The following is a 5,131-nucleotide window of genomic DNA, read 5'->3' on the forward strand; positions in this document are numbered from 1 at the left end:
TTTCCTGCTGAATTCTATTGGATTCATTCTATTGGACTTGGCGTATCATCTGGTGTTGGTTATGAGTTTGTATTTTTGGTTTTATTCTAGAGGAGTCAATCCCCGGGATCCAGATCATTCTTGGGAACAAACAAAAAAATCCATAAAAGGTCGATGTTTTGGTAACGAGCTAAAATGCTTAATTTGGTGAATAGCCAAAGTTGGAGGAAAAATCACATCAGCAATATTAAGTTACAGAGAAAGGCCAAGTTTTAGAATGAAACATACATTAGGTATGTAAATCCTTATAAAATAAGGGAGTTATTCGCTAGTTTACAATCAGTGGTAGGTTTAGAGAAAATACGTTTGCTCATTGGTTGTCCAGCTTAGTCCTCTTTGGACATCATCCTAGCAGAGCGCTGACAGCTGTCTGATAATCATATAACATTACATGGAAAACCCATAGCACAGGGCTGGAAGGGCAGACAATGAATATGGCGGATAGTTCATTGGGCTCGTACAATAACAATGTTGCAATTACTCACATGGTCATGACCATGGAAGGTTTCCAGCTGACCGTTGAGCAGTTAACATCCATGCTTTCCGAAATAGGCTATCACGAGGTTTTCCTTATAGCTGGCTCCATCTTGCACCTGGTTCATAACCAGTAACGCTAAACCAGCTCTATGACTTGACCTTGGATCAAGTTCTAGTACTAAAGACTCCATCGCAGAAAGCTAATGATATGGCTGTAACCAGAAGAATTCAAGGTTTTCATAGCACCTTCTCCATTTAGTCCATGAATCATTAAAGCGGGGTTTTGAGAACAATTGTGATCTAGCAAAAGAACATTGTATCTGTTTTGATGTCATGAACCCCTGACAAAGGTACAGGAGTGAGGCCTACAGTTTGTAGCGTTAGCGTGAAATAGATCCTTACAGGAATGTAGTCTTTGATGAATGTCCTTTTAGGGACGTGAAACGCTAATTTCCAACAATTTTATACAGAATTTACTCTAATGTTACAGGATTCAGAATTAACCAAAATTACAATGTTTGTGCATTTTTAATTTCCTTCATTTTTATCCTGTTCAAGAGTCAACCTTGAGAGTTGGGTATGGAAACCAGGACCCAGTATGAAAATCCCCTAGTGTGAAAAACCTTTTTACCAAATGCAAAGTTATCAGCAATAAAATAGTAAATCTCGTTCACGTTCAGAAGAAATGGAGGAAGAAAATGCCAGATGATTTAATTATTGTGTTTTAAGACTGGAAAAAAAGTATAAATTATAGTAAAAATATACATAGATCTCACTCTAGAATTTATATAAAACCTCGACCACAACAAGGTCTGGAAAAAAAAATAACGTTCGTTCAGATGTTCCCTTTTTGACCACTTAATGTTTTTTTTAAATTAAGTAAATGTGTCATTTTTGAAATAAATAAAATACTAGTTTATTTTTAATACAATAAAATATAATTCGTGTTGTGGATTTCTTTTTAATGAATCAAATGTTCTTAAAAGGGCTGATTTCCCTGTAAAGTCTTTCTCTTTTAGACAATCTAGACAAAAAAAAACCCCACTAAAAGTATTTTTATTTGAAAAGTATTTTACCTTTACCTGTATTCCCTGGGATTCCCTGGGATGTATTTAGAGGAAAGGTGGAATCATATTTAGTAGACATAAACTTTCTAGAATATCAGTGGGTTCTCTGTAAAAAAGCTTATCACCATGGCAACCAATAAAAACAACCAACCAGTTGAGTCATGTAAACGTTCCATTGGTGGCTATGGTGATAGAGACTTCTTGGTAAACTTCACACCTGAATCGCTTTTCACAGTTCTTCCATGTTAGAAGAACCATCGTTAGAACCCATGTTGTGTTTCTTAGGTTTCCGCTTTAATTTTTCAGGTTTATGTTTTTGAGGGATAGTTTTTGGTGTCCAGTTAAAAGCCAAGGGGTAAATGTAAACAAGGGATTACTTACGGAATCTGGTCATTAAAAATGGTCAAAAGAGGACAGAAATGGGAAAAGACACTCTTGCTCAAAGCCTTCCTTTGTTCAATCAAGTTCCGCAACTCTTGACTCTCAACTCGTGTCTTCAGGTGAAATCGCATAAGACTCGGAAGCGTTCCGAGACAAAGTATCCTCCAGATGTTACCTGGTGAGTCCCGATGAGTTGAAGTGGTGTCTACACAATCTGGATCACAAGGAACTAATTTGTTTGGGCCAAATCATGCAGAAGACAAGCTCTATGATTAATTCAGAACACCCCACGTAACATCGCCCTGTTACAATGTCGGTAAGAGGACAAGCCTGAGCATCTTCCAAAGGCTGAATAGAAACGGTTACAACCAGAAGCTCTAAAAGCCGGAGCCTTGATGGATTGTAAGACACTTTGTAGCATTGACCTCCTACTTGTCATTCACACCGTATTAACCAAATAAGTAATACTGAGATTCTTGCCCGTGAATCCTCCGCGGAATAACAAATTCAAGCCTTTCATCCAAACCTCCAGGTTATATTCTGTACATACCTTACCTGTACAAACAGCTCACATCAGATTCATCATACTGACAGAGTATTAGAATTTCACCCAGACTTTTTTCATCACTTCAACTCACCCTGTCTTCCAGAATTTGTTTATCTTGCCTTCTGACAAGCGGAAAAAAAAAAATCTATTTTAGTGTGCGTTCTGTACGGAACATATTAACGCTGTTTTTCCTAGCTCGCCGGTACACAATCACACACAACAAAATAGAATGACATGTACTTGTGCTTCTTTTATGTAAAGATGGCGGCCGGCGGCCCATTGGGTATTTGCCCGGTGTGCCGGATGGCCAGTCCAGGCCTGGTAAAAGATAACGAAGCCCTTGCCAGACCCGTTGGTAGAGAAAACCCCAAAATTAGTCGTCTCAACATTCAGATTCCCATCAAATGGTTCGCAGCCCATGGGTGCACGCAAAAACACTTAAAATTCCGTGCGTCTTAAGAAAAGTGCGAACGGAAAATGTTGCTAACACCACATAAAGCACAGTTAATATAGTAATTGATATTGTGGTTGATTAAACACATGTAGATATTGCTAAGTTATCTGGAACTGAAAGAAATATCACTGAAGTGTAAGAAGAATTCTCGGGGGCCTCTCTTAAAACAAGACATCACGCTTTTAAAAATTGGCTGATTATATACAATTTTAATGCACCGAAAATTGGTCTGTAGAGAAAATCAGGACATGGTGGCCGTGATCTCGTCGAAATGTTGGAATCTGGACAACAAGAAAGTGTTATATTAAGTTCGAGCAGCGGTTCTCAATCCCATCTTTGAGGACCCCCTGCATTTTATCTATATATTTATAGACATTCGATTAAGTGCCCTCCTAATTCCAGGTGGTCCTGCGTGGGAGCTCTCCAGGCTGGACCCGGAGTCTCCAGGTAAAGCTCTGCTTTCCCGGATCTGCAGGTCACTTTCCCCTTTCTCTGGTGTTTAGCCGTGCCTATTCCCCGCCCACTTTCCCCCTTCTACCCAAGGCTGTCTAGCCTAGCCCCACCCACACAACTGTCTGGCTCCACCCTTCATGAAGCCACCCCCCCCCATGAGAGTGAGAGCTCTGTGTAGCCTGAGAAGTACCCAGGTACGCAGGTGGTCCTCCAGAACTAGTCGGAGAACCATTGAGTTGGTCTATCTGCTTTAAAAGCAACATTTTACCTCTCCTGTATCTTTGTAATTTGATTGGCCTCAAGATTTTGCTTTGAAAAACTTGATCTTCAGTTAATTCAGTCAAAACGAGATCAGTAAAAGAGAAGCACAATGTCAACGGCCAGGCAAACAACACATTTTTCTCTAAATTCCATCTTATTTTCAATTATTTTCTAATCAACAATGGAGGACAACAGAGGTTCATTCCATTTACTGGATACAAAGATACAATTACTCTCAAACCATCAATACTAGAACTTTAGGAATCAGTCGAGAAGGAACGTTTCCCCATTTTAAAGCACAATTGGAAATCCATTCGAAGAAATGCCTTCTTCTGGGTCAACAGTTGGCCTAAACTTGATGGATTTTCTCTTTTTTTCAACCTAAACGACTTCTATATGTTATTATATGTTTTGGAAAAAGGCTCATATAATATATTTTTTTATTAACTGGGAGAGATTTTTTTTTTTAACACTAATAACGTCTTTAAATGGTGAAACTCAGGTAATATAACGTTCGGTATTAATGCGTTCCGTCAGCAGGTAAAATGAAAACTCTTATATTAAGAAATTAATGACAGCTTTAAAAAAAAAAAAAGCAAGCCCGTGCATTATGTACGACTCCGTGGTCTTACCTTGGAACGCAAGGAATTTAGTCGAGAAAGTTGAAGACAAGTCCGGGCTAAGGCAGTGAAAAAATAAACAAGAAATTAGGAATCCCAGCTATCATCTCTCCGAAAAGAATAAATTCTCATTAAAACCAACACCTGAGTTACCTGAACCATAAGGACTGACAGTGGGGGAGATTCCTCAAAAGGACGTTTCTTACAATCATTTTCTTTATTATATATTTTTTTTGTATTTTATTTTTGTATTATTCCAACCTAATTTGTGTCCTAAAGCTAATTAACCCCTTAAGGACAATGGACGGTCCCTAAACCCATTGAAAACAATGCATTTTGAGCCCGTACATGTACGGGCTTTGTCATTAATGGGTTAACGAAGGGCTTTTGCTTTAATTTTCCTCGTTTGGCGCATACGCGGTGATCGCTGTACAATGGGCCATAATCATCAAAGCTAAACCAGAAGAAATTTACCGTAAAGAAAATTCGGCAGCAATCAGGGTTTCGCGTTGATTGATCCTCCTTCTATAAACAAAAGCTTTAAATTATTACAGGAAAAAATCTACCAAAAATGCACCAAGATCGGGAATATTAAAGAATGTGTTTTTCCTATTTTATAGTTTAAATATGTGGCGTTATTTAGAGACAATATAATTCTGTGGTGTCAGTTTTTGCTGTTTTGTGAAAGAACCTAAAATTCTGAAAATGTAATGTTTGAGAATCATACCCAGCTCTGAGTACAGTAATAACCCCCAACGCTGTATACAGTAATATACCCCCCCAGTGCCGTATACAGTAATAACCCCCAACGCTGTATACAGTAATATAACCC

Source organism: Spea bombifrons, chromosome 12 (assembly GCF_027358695.1).
Source record: "Spea bombifrons isolate aSpeBom1 chromosome 12, aSpeBom1.2.pri, whole genome shotgun sequence".
Classification (NCBI taxonomy): domain Eukaryota; kingdom Metazoa; phylum Chordata; class Amphibia; order Anura; family Pelobatidae; genus Spea; species Spea bombifrons.